At 32.7% G+C, this 17,500-nt stretch overlaps 1 pseudogene; it reads right to left on the bottom strand.

Annotated features, from left to right (window-relative positions):
- The window catches only part of LOC136839613 (glutamate receptor ionotropic, kainate 2-like), a 222,820-nt pseudogene that overhangs the window by 46,979 nt on the left and 158,341 nt on the right, over positions 1-17,500 (bottom strand).

Raw genomic sequence — 17,500 nt, forward strand, 5'->3', positions numbered from 1 at the left:
TGTCCATGCGCCATCAATAATACATAAATTAATTACGAGCATTAATTCAAAGTATTAAAGCTGAAGACCTCATTCCGTTCAATCTGCAACTCTTTCTCCACACCTGCGTAAAATGTATGTACTTTATTAAGGCCAGACATAGATTTTAGTGACTGACAAGTAATATTCATTATTAAAGTTCTATTACTGGTGGTCAAAGGATCGGCTGTAAAATAGGGATTATAGTCTGATATCCAAATGGTTTCCTGTAACTTATAAATTGTTACCTTCATGAATGCTATTTTAAGTAGCTTTTGAAAAGCTTTAAGCGGTAAAGAACTAATCAGCATAATTGCCTTCAATATTTTCCAGTTGTTGAACTTGTGTGAGGCAACATTGCAGATTAACCAAACTACATTACAATCACGAATCATTTTAGATAGCGAACAGTCTTTTTAGTTCTTACAGAAATTGTATCATAAAACTAGATGTATGACCTATCACGAGAAAAAAAATACATTAAGTTCAGCTCCCACGTATGATGGACAAAAATGATTTACATCAACAGACGTCAAAAATGGTTATTTAAATAGAAAAAAATGAATATGAAAATAGCAGATGCAATGTAGTAAGCGAATGTTTTGTAACTGAAATAAGCAAGAGAATTTTATTAACGTACAGAGATGGTAGAATATAAGAAGGTTAATAGGGCATGGAATACGAAAGTGGTCCTTTGAGGAAAAAGTTAAAATGGAACTGCTCAGACAGCATATCAATATCTGTATGTATATGTATATATATATATATATATATATATATATATATATATATATATATATATATATATATATATATATATATATATATATATATATATATATATATTTAGAATCTACTGGTCACTTTTTACCAGATACATATGCAATTGTAATAGCCACAATGCCCTCTTAACTTCTCGACTTCTTCGCGGTTTTTGGATACGCTTGTCACTACAAAGCCTAGAGATCCAAGTGCAAGAAATTGAAGTGGTTGAGAAGGTCGGCAACGTGACCTCCTTGTGATTATGATGACGTGGGTTCGTTTCCTGCTCCCGGACTCCACAACCACTTCAATTTCTTGCACTTGAATCTTAAGGCTTTGCAGTGTATCCAAAAAGCGTGAAGAATCAGGTCTTTCAATTTATATATTATATATATAAATATATATATAGGTATATATATATATATATATATATATATATATATATATATATATATCTATATATCTATATATATATATATATATATATATATATATATATGTGTGTGTGTGTGTGTGTGTGTGTATAACTCTCTTGGAAAACGGAAACAATTTGTTCGGTCCCAAATATCAATATAATTACCCCTTTTCAAAACAAAAAAGTAATCAATATTGTACCTTATCAAAAAATTTTTACTGTTCGTGGAAGCCAAACGAATCGCTCAGTCATCAATATCAAGGAGATATTTGCCTTTCTTGGAAGACAAAAGGAATCATTCATTCACCAATATCAAATCATTTGCCTCGATTGAAAGCCAAGAATTGATCGTGCAGTCAACAATATCAAGAGGATATTTGCCTCTCTTGGAAGCCTAAAGGGAATCATTGACTTACCAATGTCCAGAAGATATTTACCTCTCCTGGAAGCCAAAAGGGGAGTTATTCACTTACCAATATCAAGAAGATATTTGCCTCTCTTGGAAGCCAAAAGGGGAATCGTTCTAACCTTATTTGCTCTCTTGGAAGACAAAAGGAGAATCATTCACTTACCAATATCAAGAAGATATTTGCCTCTTTGAAGCCAAAAGGGAATCAAGCAGTATCAAGAAGATATATGACCCTCTTGGAAGGAATTATTCACTTACCAATATCAAGAAGATATTTGCCTCTCTTGGAAGCCAAAAGTGGAATCATTCACTTACCAGTATCAAGAAGATATATGACCCTCTTGGAAGCCAAAAAGGGAATTATTCACTTACCAATATCAAGAAGATATTTACCTCTCTTGGAAGCCAAAAGTGGAATCATTCACCTACCAGTATCAAGAAGATATATGCCTCTCTTGGGAGCCAAAAGGGGAATCGTTCACTAACCAATATCAAGAAGATATTTGCCTCTCTTGGAAGCCAAAAGGGGAATCATTCACTTACCAGTATCAAGAAGATATATGCCTCTCTTGGGAGCCAAAAGGGGAATCATTCGCTTACCAGTGTCAAGAAGATATTTACCTCTCTTGGATGCCAAAAAGGAATCGAAGGGGGGGATCTTTTCAATGATTGTCCTTAGTTTCGTTCTGGTCCCGAGGAGTTTTTCGTGGTTCACTCTGTCGACAGCATACCGAAAGGCGAGCTCTTGTTTGATGTCTCCCTTGTCAAAAAGGCCACCTGGAATGCATGAGAAAAGATTTCAGGGGTTAATGACAAACTGGTTCGTAACCTGCAAGCGGAGACCGTAAAAGAATCATCAAAGGGTGTGTATATAAGAATCTACCTTGGGAATTCAGTCTGATGATTTTGCAAAAAAAAATTAAGTTTTGTCTTTCAACTTTTTTTTTGTCAAGAGATTACTGGGAACGAAAGTGAAAACTATATGTGAGAATTTAGAATAAAATTTAGGCAGAAAAAGCCGACTAATGGAACACGGGTTTGGTTCAGAAAATAAATATTTTATCAGCTTATCACAATCAATCTTTTTAACAGCACAAAGCACAAGTATATTGCAGCTCTGGATTCTATCGACGGTTTTCAGAACTGAAATATCTAAAATAAAAATAGATCTTTTACATACCAATTAACAGGTACTGAGATAAAAGCCAAGTGATGTGAACTGAAAATATTTTTATAATAAATCGTTTTATTTTTTATATGAAAGGAAGTTATCTATTCTTCATAAATTTACATAACGAAATAGTGGCTTATATAATCACCCGTGAATATAATATTTCTCTCGATATTTTTAGTTTCCAGTCATTCATTTACTGTTTTCTGTAACATGAGAAATGGCAGTGTTTAAGAAAACAGTTAAAGGAATATAAAATTCGTGAGGATGATGCAGATGCACAAGTAGTTAAATTCTGAAAGTGTTGTTCATTTTTATAAAGGAACAATGGCATCACTGAGGAAAGAAACCTATTGTTAGAAGAGGAAAAATTCCGGTTCTTTCGTATGAAAAGCACCAGCGAGTGGCGGAATATCAGAGTGGTCCCTGGCATCACACTAATATAAGGGATGATTGTGATGATAATGATGATGATAATGGTACGGTTAATTATATTTTAAAAGAAAATTAGTCATTCAGTCATTTCATACAAATATCAAGACTCGTTCAACAGTCTTTTTTTTATTATTTGTTAATTCATGAAACGAATTATAAAACAGAAAATTACGGAGCAAGCGCGCCTTCTTTCCTATTCAAGAACGAGTCCTTTTGAGCACTTTCTGGGAGTCAAGAGGTTTAATTCAGTGGTCTGAGCAAACTGTTTTTAATTATAAAGGCTCGATTGAGACGTCTCAGCTCTTATCTTTCTTCTAATAAAAGCTTACGGCACTTTTTCTTTACATTTTTTTCCTCCTTTTATATTAGAAGTATCCTTTTGTAGCTATTAGAAATTAAAGGCAGGGCGATGCCGTTGGTAAACATAACTGTTCCGGATGGTTTTAGGTCTCTGGCGTTAATGTCGAACGCACATAAGAACAGACATGCGTGCACTTGTAAGCATACACACACACACACACACACACACACACACACACACACACACATATATATATATATATATATATATATATATATATATATATATATATATATATATATATATATATATATATATATATATATTACATATATATATATATATATATATATATATATGTATGTATGTATGTATATGTGTGTGTGTGTGTGTATGTATTATATGCTTCAAATTCTCCTGACTAAATCATTCTTTAAGTAAACAAGCGGGCTGTCAATTTCATCATATTCATAATGTGTTTTTATTTATCTTGGTCTAGATACATTTCTTTATATTTTTTTTTACTCTAAGAGGCTAAGAGGCACCAAAGAAGAAAATAATATAAAAAAAATGTAACGAAGTAAAGTTTAGATCAATACAAATTGGTTTTAAAAAAATGTGTTGGACAAAATGAAGCACTGCCGAGACAAACTGAAATCACAGAGTATCAATAAAACTTGGGAACGAACTACTGCACAGCTGTGTATTATCAAAGGCAGAAATTAACACGAGAAAGTATATTTTTTAAGTTGATATCATAACAATATAAGAATCTTGTGTGAATAAATAAAAAGTCACACTCTTCCCATAAGTGTCTATCTCCCGTTTATATGAGTATTCCATTTCGATTACCGGGAAACAAAAAGTGGAAATGGAACTTGTTTTATCTAATATTTGTTCTATGTCGAAAAGATCAACTGAGCAGATGAAGTTACTCTGCCGGTTTAGGAAACCTACCCTCAGCTTCTTTGAAGTCCCAACTTCAGAAATAAGAAATATATACATATATATATATTTCCCCTTTCACTCCGTCAGAGCAGAGCATTCTACCATCCTCCCATTTACCATCGACTTAAATAACGCCCCAAGGAACTAGAGGCTCTGTAACCCCCCAGGGTAAAAGGACACGGAGCATTTGATAGTCTTCAGAGAAAGAATGAGTGGAAAAGATTGGGAGTCAGGTCCCTTTGTTTGAACCCTCACCCCATACATAATCTTTACGGACTGGTTACTCGTGTTTGAACTGTTCTGTAAACAGGCAGGTAGATGTTTTCCAGCAAAGATTGGTAGCAGAGAGATCGTTTGGTCTTGTAGTTTGCTTACCTTGACTTTATCTGTTTGGATGCAATTTTTTTTTCTTTGTTCAAGACGTTTGGCAAACAGTGGGTGATGTGATAAAGTCCATAATGTGTTTAAGTCCCCCTCTCTCTCTCTCTCTCTCTCTCCAATAACAATTTTCCCCATAATAAACTTTCATTGACCTTAAATATATCTTTAGGAAAATGCATTACTAGACAAAGTGAAGATTCAATAAATGATTAATTTTGTAAGAACAGGGTAATATAGCTGGTAATACTTTAGACTCTACTTCATATGCAAAATATATCTACACAAATTTTTACTTTACAGTGAAATATAAATTCGCTGCTGACTTACTCATTAAAGTCTAGTCAATGCTATAGTCATTTGCCTGTGCTATTTTTGAACCACCTCTTACCTTTCACTGGGTCACCATAAATAATGATGGTAATATAAGAGAGGATCGAAGCGTCAATTCCTGTCTCAAGGGACGTTACGTACCATCCAGTGGCTCGGTGCAAGGAAACTAGATTCTGCTTAATATATGGAATCCAATGGCGAATGTTAACAAGACCGGGTTGGAAATCAGGAAGTCAAAACAAGGAGTGCATTACCCGTAGACTATATGGTCGACGATCATATATTGAAATCGGAATATTGTTCACCAGTATCACCGTTTCCATTAATGTTATTTGTATTATTACTGAAGGGTAATATCTCTTATTTTTATTTATGAGAATCACGTTATACTGTTTGTTCAATGCAAATTTCCCTCCGTTAATCTGTTATTTTGAAGTTTAAAAGGCTGCCTATAAAAAATAAAGCTCTGAAGCCTTTTCAACCATTATTCTATATTGGATTCTTCAATTTTATTCAATGTAATTTTTTCTTATTTTTAATAAACTTCACAACAGTGATGGGAGGAGCATCAAATTTGTCCGTACAGTTAATCTTTGCGAGACTATTTGTACATGCAATTTTTTTAACGGTTAAAAGGTAAGAACTTTATGCCCGAGTATTTGAAAAAAAATTACGTTATTAACCATCGGTATCTGCACTATAGCCAAGCGTTATGAGATAAATGGAAAACATGCAAGCTATGTGGCTTTCTATAGGCAACTGGATTGTCCCAATGATGATCCTACGGATCATACTTAATGAAAAAATCAAAGAATAGTTTTACTACAGATATGCTGGCTTGGAGTAAAAAGATATGGAATATCGTGAATGTCTACATACATGATAAGTTATTGCTAAAAGTACATACACCAACGTACAATTCTTAGCTTAAAAGTCTCGTGAGGAAAAAAGACGTCTTAATTTATTTGTGTGTGTGTGTGTGCGTGCGTGTGTGTGTTTGTGTGTGAAAGCGGACAGAAGGAGAAATCTGATATCCTTAAAGAAAGCATGGGACGGTAAGTCGATACAACTCCAAATGGGAAAAAATAAAATTCCAAAAATTAAAGATATGAGTGGCTTGTTGCTGTAACGCCTGAGTCTTATTATTATTATTATTATTATTATTATTATTATTATTATTATTATTATTATTATTATTATTATTATTATTATTATTATTGTAGTCACGTAATTATCTCTTATATAGGTTAATTTTGAACAAAAGAAAAACTTTAATCTAAACCATATAATCAAGATGTCTCTTGATTAACAATTTCTTACTTCATATTTGCTAATACTTATTTTAGTGATCATTTGCAATACCACCTCTCCATCACAGATTGTCTCCTAAGATAAATGGGCTCCTGTTTCTAGTTTTTTTGTCTCTGAAAATCGAAGCATTTCGGTTTGTGGATAAAGATTTGCTTAATTTTTATTTTTCTGGAAAAGAAGACTATTGTGAGGGCTTTGTCTGTCCGGCAGCACTTTTTTTGTCCGCCCTCAGATCTTAAAAACTACTGAGGCTAGAGGGCTGCAAACTGGTATGTTGATCATCCACCCTCCAATCATCAAACATTCCAAATTGCAGCTCTTTAGCCTCAGTAGTTTTTATTTTATTTAAGGTTAAAGTTAGCCATAATCTTACTTCTGGCACCGCTATAGGTACCAACAACACATGCCACCACCAGCCCGTGGCTGAAAGCTTCACGGTTCGCGACTGAGAGTTTCATGGGCCGTGGCTGAGAGTTTCATACAGCATGATACGCTGTACAGAAAAATCGATTGCGCCGAAGAAACTACGGCGTATTTTTCACTTTTTTATGTAGATTCCAAGGCTCTTCATAGTCATTAAAACATTTCCGTGCATTCATGCAAATGCACACATTTTCCCTCAGTGTGTTCATTTGCATTCATGTGCATTTGCTCATATATATTAACGTGCTCCTCGTTAGTTTATTGCCTGCATGAATGTACATTTATACCCAAAGGAATATACAAATTGGACCAAATATTCTATGCTGGCGTTTTTAACATCCTTTAATTCACAGTTATACTATTTTTCGTCATGACAATCTACGAACATACATTTACTGCAGCTCAAACGTTGATTATCTTCGGCAGTCGATTGACCAAAGGTGGAGAGAAAAGTGTTCTGTGTCAATTCATGTTTTGCCTAAAATTTACCCCATTCGATAAATTATAATGAAAATTACAATATATCAATTTGATATTCGACGCAAAAATTACATAACGTTTTTCCTCAATGATTATATATTATAAAACAAATGGGAAAAGGTAAGCCACAACAGGCACATGTCTTCTAAATGTTTTTCCTAAAAATAAGTCGGGTTTACGATGGAAAGCATCTTTTTATTAATAAAGACGTCTTAATTATAAGATATCATGCAAAAGTCATTACCATCTGTTATGAAACAAGTCGAAATTAGCATATCATTGTAAACACAATTCACCTTAAATTTTTTTATATGAAGAAATTTAGTTTTACGATTATAATCGAAACGCATTTATGCCCTTCTTTCATTAATCGTAACTTACTTTTGGAGATAATCAATTAGAACTTATTAAAAGCGGTTACTGAATAGATATAAGTTCATATTTTAGTATATCCATATTCAGTAAAAAACGAATTTAGTTAAAGCATAATATGGCTTCAAATTGTTCAGTTTTTAGGCTATATTTCCCTAAACCGCCGCGTTGTAGTGGTAGGAATCCATTCGAAAGTCATCAGTCGATTAGGGACCATATACAAGTCGATATTTTATATTAGAAGTATTCCGTATATGAGAATTTTGTTCAAACAAATTATTTATAGTCTCCATTCCCACAGTTTAAGCATCCCACCACCAATGAAGGCCATTAGGTTAATCAACCGCTCGTCAATCAATAGAACACGGACGATTGAGGTGGGCGCCACTCTGATATTTGCTTTTAAAATATTATCTGCATAAATCCAGGGATTTGCATAATTAATCAAGAACAGATAGCTCGTGTTCATGGTTAATGACTTTTGCATATAATCATGGTTAGCTCGAAGGTAAAAAGATTTTTTTTTTTGGCCAGATTATATATGCATTCATTGACCTAGAACGTGGATTTTGAAATATTGTTGGATCGTTTTTTTTTTCTTTTTATTTACCAACTGTAATTGATGACCTTTAGATGATTTTCAAAGTATATTAATGTTATGTTTATATAATTATAACCTATGAAAAAAGATTAACTTTGGTATTATGCTTTTGCATATGCTATTACACATATTTTACATTATATTATAAATTCACGTCATTTATATTTTTGCCATCTTTCAATTAAAACTTGTTTGAGATTCTTTTTTTTATAATTTTTAAAAGGCACGCCAAAAAAATTAAGTAAATCCAGTTTCACGAAAAGTCATGTACAAATTACTTCATTTGAATAAAAATTCACTACAAAGGGATGGATCATTAAATATCTGCCGCATTTACTCTAACCATTATGATCAGCATAATATTTGAATGAATACATTCGAAGTTCATAGGCTTGTATTTATCAAAATATTTGAATAATAATTTTGATATTCCATTGCATCATCCAGGAAATAATCATTTACTCTTCAAATACACGTCAGAACAGATACAATAATATCACTGAAAATTTTGCACCAATGGGAAGCCAAAGGTATAGGCAATTTTGCGCCCATATACCAATAAAAAGGAAAGGATTTTAGGAATCCCAGAACACTGAGGCAAATACAGAAATCTAAAATTTAGCACATCTCCAATGGTTGACCTAACTCAAGAGGTCTACCTAACTCAAGAGGTCCACGCCAGGATTGCTGCTCTCTTTATCACCCTATAACACTTACGGGCAGTCACTGGGCAAGGGGCCGGGCTGGTCAAACGCCAACTTAGCAGCAGAGCAAAATATAGTAGATTCAACAAAGGACGTAGTTTTATTCATCCGTCTGAGAGGATTCAAAGAGAGCATTGGCCACGAGAGTACTTGCAAACTAGGGCATGAGATGTCCTTTCATCACACAAAAAAACTTGGGAAGAGGGATAAGCAGTCTAGGTAATTGATGGATTAACTTTGATTCAGTCGTTTTGCGAAGGTAATATCACAAACTGAGATCGATAAGGCTATATATATATATATATATATATATATATATATATATATATATATATATATATATATATATATATATATATATATATATATATATATATATATATAAATATATATGTACATATATGTATATATATATATATATATATATATATATATATATATATATATATATATATATATATATATATATATATATATATATATGTATATATATATATATATATATATATATATATATATATATATATATATATTTATACATATATATGTATATATATAATTATACATACATATATTTTACACTACACTATGACGTAAATGTTAACAGTGTTTTGCTTTAGCATATCTAACTTTATTAAAAAGTTGCCTCATGTCTAGTTCTGTAATTACAGTAAAGTGGCATAATTAGATGAACTTACTGCCTCGAAGTATTTCTATTCCTGTTGCTAAACTATTTTCCCTTGTTCCAAATCCCGATTTGAAACTTTTTGTTTTTAATGGGATTATGGTACTTTTCCCACGCTTTCAAAAATGTCATTGTTTCGAGAAATAAAGTATTTTATAGCAATACTTCAATCACCTACTATTTTTTTTAAACACTTTTCTACCAGTTAATTTTGTAAAATCAGATAAACAGTACAAAAAAAAATCCATTCCGGAAATAATGATGCCGTTATTTTATTTGAGTCATTTTGAACGATCTATTTTTCGGAATTAATATTTCATTTTTCACTACAACGAATCATTTAATGAAAGTATCAAATGCGTTCACCGACATATTATTTCTCTGGTAATTTAAACTGAAATATTGAAAGTTATAGTTTCAAGATATTAGGAAATGAAGATTCACAAAGAGAAGGAATTAAAACTTAGTCAATTGGCCTCACGCCAGTGTACTGTATATACGGAAACAAACAGACATTTTGTTTTGAAGAAATCATGAACCTGAATGATTCTGTTTTGATTTATCTTTTATATATTAGTGCCTCATTTTCCTAGATGCTCTTGCGAAGATTTAGAGGAAGCATGTTATATTATAAATTAGCCATTATGAATACATTCCGTGATTTATTCATAGTTATATTTATTACATTAATTTTGCCAAAAAATATACTAATCAAATTTTTCAGCCTCCAAGCTTTCACGTGGGAAATATTTTTGTACAAGATTAATCAAATTTGTTGAATGTATAACCTTTTCTTAATCTTCCCCCTAAATTAAGAAGTCCGATTTAGTAATGGATTCATATAATGTCTTCAATCTTTAAACAAGTGAAATATGCGCAGAAGTTTCTTTGGCGCAATCGAGTTTTCTGTATATCGTATAATCAAGGCCACGGAAATTAGATCTATCTTTCCGTGGTCTCGGTATAATGCTTTACGAGCCGCCGCCCATGAAACTTTAATCACGGGCCGGTGGTGGCCTGGCCTATATCGTTGCCAGATGCACGATTATGGCTAAGTTTAACCTTAAATAAGATCAAAATTACTGAGGCTAGAGGGCTGCAATTTGGTATGTTTGATGATTGGAGGGTGGCTGATCAACATACCAATTTGCAGCCCTCTAGCCTCAGTAGCTTCTAAGATCTGAGGGCGGACAGAAAAAAGTGCGGACGGACAGACAAAGCCGGCACAATAGCTTTCTTTTCAGAAAACTCAAAACCAATTTGAGATTAAAAACTACTTGCTGGAAAAATGCCAACACACACAAAAGGAAAATCGTTTTATGCGCATTTATCTATTTCCTCGAAATAATCCGGGGCTAAGTGACGGAAAAACCGAAATCAGCTGAATCCAGATCAAAGAGAATCGAAAGGAGTCGAATTAAGACTCCATTTATTTATGACGCGAGTGCCTCCAGCCCCCCCTCAGTTCAGGTCAAGTTCCCCGAGAGTTTGCTCAGCATTTACAAATGTTTACGTTTCATGATGACATGACGAAGAAGCTTCTCTCCTCAAGTAACCCCCTTCTTATATCTCTTGAATCTCTTTTTCTTTCCTTTCGTTTTACTTTCTTATTTTATTCTCTTAAATCGATCTCCACATCTCGTTTGTTATCCTCTTCCTAACCCACTTATAACTGGGTAGTAAGTTTGTCTTTTTATTCTTCTGATATTTTCCCTGTTTTCGTTTTTTCCTTCCGTTTAATTTTCTGATTTTATCATATTTTTCTTCGATCTCCACATTTCGTTTTCTCTCTTCTTCCTAACCCACTTATATCTGGGTAGTGAATTTTTTTTTTTTTCTGTTCTGATATTTTCCTTGTTATCTTTTTACCTCTCTCATCTTTTTTTTTTATTCTCTTTCATCGATCTCCACATCTCGTTCGCTATCCTCTTCTTAACCCACTTATAAATGGGCAGCGAATCTGTCTTTTTTTCCCACTCTGACATATTCCCTGTTATCTTTTTCCCACCCACTGTTTTCCAGATTTTATTGTCTTTCATCGATCTCCACATCTCTTTTCCTATCTTTTTCCTAACCCACTTATATCTGGGTAGTGAATCTGTTTGTTTTCCTCCTCTGATATTTTTCTCCTATTATCTCTTTTTTGCCATCTTTTTTTTTTTCTTTTATTCCCTTTCATCGATCTCCACATCTCGTTTGCTATCCTCTTCCTAAGCCACATACATCTTGGCAGCGAATTTGTCTTTTTCCCCCCTCTGATATTTTCCCCGCTATCTTTTTTTCCACCGTCTTTTTTCCTTGGTTTTATTCCCTTTCATCGATCTCACATCTCGTTTGCCCTCTTCCCCTTTTGTCCTGTAGCAGAAGAAGTTTGGCCTCGCTCGAATCAGGGCAAGTTGCGGGAACTTTCAAGATTTACATTTCTGGACAATTGCTTTGATTTCCCCTTCTCTTCTTCAGCCCCCCCCCCCCCCCCAAAAGTACTTTGCTACTTTCTTTGAAAGTTTGGTATTTACAGCTTTAGGGAATTCGAGTTAATCATTCTGATTTGACTATGACAATGGGAGCAACTAGGAAAAAATTTTATTCAAAATGACTTGTTGACTGATGCATAAGAAAAGGTTTGATATAATGAATGCTAAACTGTGCTGAGGTAACAGTCATAAAGAACACTATATATATATATATATATATATATATATATATATATATATATATATATATATATATATATATATATATATATATATAAATATATATATATATATATATAAATATAAAATATATATATCAATATATATATATATATATATATATATAAGATAAAATATATTATATATTTTCATGATATATTATATATATATATATATATATATTTATATATATATATATATGTATATATATATATATATATATATACATACTTATATTCATACATATGTACATACATATATGATTATATCACTTTTGTACGTGATTCATTTATACATACAGGTGAAAAAAATATATTCGGTTTACTTTATTTCCAAGCCATTGACGATGGCTTGGAAATAAATCGAAAACCGGTTATTTATTTATATACATATATATATATATATATATATATATATATATATATATATATATATATATATATATATATATAGAGAGAGAGAGAGAGAGAGAGAGAGAGAGAGAGAGAGAGAGAATGAAAGCTTATTCCAGTACTGACGGTAAAAGAACAAATAAGAAAATTTACCGTTAAAAATAATACAAATTAAAAGAGAAAAATGCTCTATACACTATGAACAAATATAATAAAAGTAAAATGCCAGACATAAGAAGAGGAGTTTAATCCCGTCATAATAAAAAAAACGATATATTCCTGAAAAGGATGAAAACATTTTGAAAAATACTGCGCACTTCAAAGAACGTTTCATCCCTTGGGGCAGTTGACATTTCACCACCAATGCTTATTTGCCTTTTTTTTTTTACTTTCATATATTTTTTTTTTTTTTTGCATCACCGATACTAAAGAAATTATTCAGCATACGTGAGGAAAAATTGGAAACATCACAAAATGTTTTTGCAGATGAATTTCCTAATAAGATATTTTTATGGATATTTTTTTTTTATTTTTATCCTTTTTTTTATTGCTCTGTTTTAGGTAAAATTGCAGTCTTTTATTTAGACTGAAATTGTTCAAAAAGACTTTAAAGTTAAATCAAACTTCGCTGAGGTCCATTTTGTATTTTATCTTTATTTGTTTTTGTTTTGTTTTTGAAATTCGTATTTTTTCAAATAACGACACGATAGTCTTTTAGAGTTCTCACTATGTATGCTTGTGTGTCATTAAAGAAGGAAAAAATAAATAATAATAATAATAATAATAATAATAATAATAATAATAATAATAATAATAATAATAATAATAATAATAACTTTTTAAAGATTTTTTATTGGCGGAAATAATTCTTATATCTCAAAGTTGATCTCTCTTTATATTTCTTCGCACATGTCAAGTAAGAGAAACTAAACCTAAAATAATTTGTTCACTATTTGCCAGAATTACAAGGACAGTGATGGAAGCTTAATTAGTCCCAAAAACCAACAAGTTCGCTTCTAAATGAGGGCTAAAAAAAGTCACCCTCATAAATTTCACAAAGCGCAGAGGACGCGCCGCCCAGAGATCAGCTAACGCAATCCCCTAAAAGGAACGAGAATCAATTAATGTCATTACAACGCAAGGAAATGATGGAATGTACTGGACTGGGAGAGTAATCCAACGCCTCCAGTGATCTGCGCCGGCTCATCAATATTCAAAAGCAAAGGCTCCAAGAGGCTGTAAAATAAAGTGTGATCAGAGTCGTACCGGTAATTCCATGCGATAATTCACTTTGAGCCCCTGATTCGATTTCACAGATCCTCGGCAGTGAAAGAGAGATTCCCGATCGATGTGATTTAATCTACTTATGAAGGGCCGTCGGCACTTGGCTCCGATGCTGTTGGCTGGGGAGGATCCGTCGGTAATGGTAGACGTTTGATGATTAACTCCAAGGAACCTTTCTCTTCAAATTATACTCATTGTTAGCTCCGTTATTATTGCTGGAGTTGTTATGCTCCTTACAATGAAAAATAATACCATTTGTGTTTTATATAGAAAAATACTAAAGAAATGATTAAGTATCTCTGAATGTATCAAAATGGTGTTTTGAAAAGTATATATGTATATATATATATATGTATATGTATATATATATATATATATATATATATATATATATATATATATATATATATATACATGCTGTATATATAATGATAATCAAATTATCTATTTACTAGTAAAGAGTAAATAAGTCTTGCTTTCATTTTCGCTGTTATTTTAATAGGTACCTCGAAAAGAAGTTGATAGATTGATAGATAACTGTGCATGCATCTCAGTGCATGAACTATCCTGCTAACACTTGTCCTTTGAGTTACTTTTATTTTGTTTTTACCCTATCCATAATCTAAAATGACACACATTAACACATAAATGACACACATTAACACATATATATATGTGTGTGTGTTTTTGTATGTGTATTTGGGTATATATATATATATATATATATATATATATATATATATATATACATATATATATATGTGTGTGTGTGTGTTTGTGTGTGTATTTGTGTGCATCAAGACATTATTCCCATATTCCCAGTTTTATGCATCAAGCATAATACTCACCGCAAAATAAAATCACTCCGAGTTCGTTTGCCTAACACTCATCACTTTTAAAGTGGTCCACGTATGTATTTGCATGACTTATTAACTTGCATTTTTGGATTGGGACTTTGCTTTGTAATTTGTAAAACGTAAGGAAATATCTGCGGTTGTCATTTATTCCTAATCTTTTTCTTTAGTTGCTAGCTTCCCTTGCAAGGACGAATTGCCTGAGGATCCATTTTCTTTTATTCGTAAATATATTTCCGTGGGCTTACATCTTCGATATTTGTACTGGGTGTTAATACTGAGATTTTCAGTGAAATGTAGGCTATCACTATTTAAGTTTTTTTCCTTTCCTTACGGTTCAATTTTTCTGCAATTCTTTCCAGGTATTATTTTATGTCTCGAAAGCAAATCAGTTCGGGACTTTTTCGTATGATTCTGGTTTTGTGTATGTGTGTGTTTTTAAAATTAAAGGGGTAGTTATAACTACAGGATAGCAGTGGAAATATAAGTATGGTACGTGTGTGTTTGTCTATATTTGTGTGCTTTAAAGACATTAGCCTTAGTTATAGCTAACAGATAGCAAAAGGAATATAATTACTTTTTGTGTGTGTATGTGTATGCGTTTTAAAGACATTAGCGATAGTTACATTTGCAAGATAGAAATTGAAATATATAAATACGAATTAATTTGTTAACTGCAATGCGTGCAAATCATTCTACTCTAATTAAGGGCATAAAGTTTAATTTTTTTTTTTTTTTTTGATTCACGCAATATCCTGTGAAACGCCTCTAACACATTTTTTTCCGAAAATAGCTTGATTATGGCAATTATTACCGATATTTCTCGTTCAATTCACATTCAGACGAGATAATTAGGTAAGATTTAATTCATATAATGTTTACAGGGCAAATTTTAATTCTAGTCAGAAATTATTTTTAAGGGGAAAACTCGGCTTCGGTTCGTTTTAAACAACGATTCGATAAGATACTTAATATTTAGTCCTTGTCTTAAGCTCCATCCGAAGTGGAGAGGGTATTTTTAGAAATGTCATGATCAATATTTTACAAAGTAAAATTGTTGCTACTTGAAAAGAAATGTGTAGCAAATCATTAATATCACAAATTGGAAAAATATTTTAAATTTTATTTCAATTAGAATTTTTAAAACAAACAATAAACATTTACCCCTAGTCTACGAAATATCGTATAGGGAACTTACCAAATGATCATTTATGACGGAAAACAAATGCCTACTCATATCCCCAATAATACTCAAGAGGCAATATTAACGTTTAATTCTATTTCAAGAAAACCTGCAGATAAAAAAGTATAGTTTTTTTAATCAAAATAAAAAACAGTCTTACTGAACCTTGAGTCTTCCCTTTCTTCACTACAACTCACCTGTTGAGGCAATATTAACGACTTTAATTCTATTTCAATGATTAAAAAACCTGTTGCTTCAGCAATGAAAAAGACAATAGTTGTTTTAATGAATAAAAAAAACAGTCTTACTGCAATGATTAAAGACTACTCACCTGTCTTCAGGTGCAGTGAATAAAGACTTCACCTTCAATGATTAAAGACTACTCACCTGTTGCTTCAGGTGCAATGATTAAAGACAACTCACCTGTTGCTTCAGGTGCAGTGAATAAAGACTACTCACCTGTTGCCTCAAGTGCAATGATTAAAGACTACTCACCTGTTGCTTCAGGTGCAATGATTAAAGACAACTCACCTGTTGCTTCAGGTGCAGTGATTAAAGACAACTCACCTGTTGCTTCGGGAGCAATGATTAGGGTGCAATGATTAAAGACAACTCACTGGAACTGATTGACAACTTCTGAGGTCAGGAACAATGATTAAAGACAACTCACCTGAGGCTTCAGGATCAGTGATTAAAGACAACGCACCTGAGGCTTGCAATGATTAAAGACAAGTGATTAAAGACAACTCACCTGTTGCTTCAGGAGCAGTATTAAAAACAACTCACCTGTTGCTTCGGGAGCAATGATTAAAGACAACTCACCTGAGGCTTCAGGGTGCAATGATTAAAGACAACTCACCTGAGGCTTCTGGAACAATGATTAAAGACAACTCACCTGAGGCTTCAGGAACAATGATTAAAGACAACTCACCTGAGGCTTCAGGATCAGTGATTAAAGACAACGCACCTGAGGCTTCAGGAGCAATGATTAAAGACAACTCACCTGAGGCTTCAGGATCAGTGATTAAAGACAACTCATGATTAAAGACAACTCACCCTGACAACTCACCTGCTTCAGGGTGCAATGATTAAAGACAACTCACCTGAGGTTGGAACAATGATTAAAGACAACTCTGAGGTGAACAATGATTAAAGACAACTTACAGGACAGTGATTAAAGACGCACCTGAGGTTGCAATGATTAAAGACAACTCACCTGAGGCTTCAGGATCAGTGATTTCACCTGTTGCTTCGTCTCGGGAGCAATGATTAAAGACAACTCACCTGAGGCTTCAGGGTGCAATGATTACAACTTAGGCTTCTGGAACAATGATTAAAGACAGGCTTC

This window comes from Macrobrachium rosenbergii, chromosome 6 (assembly GCF_040412425.1).
Source record: "Macrobrachium rosenbergii isolate ZJJX-2024 chromosome 6, ASM4041242v1, whole genome shotgun sequence".
Lineage (NCBI taxonomy): Eukaryota > Metazoa > Arthropoda > Malacostraca > Decapoda > Palaemonidae > Macrobrachium > Macrobrachium rosenbergii.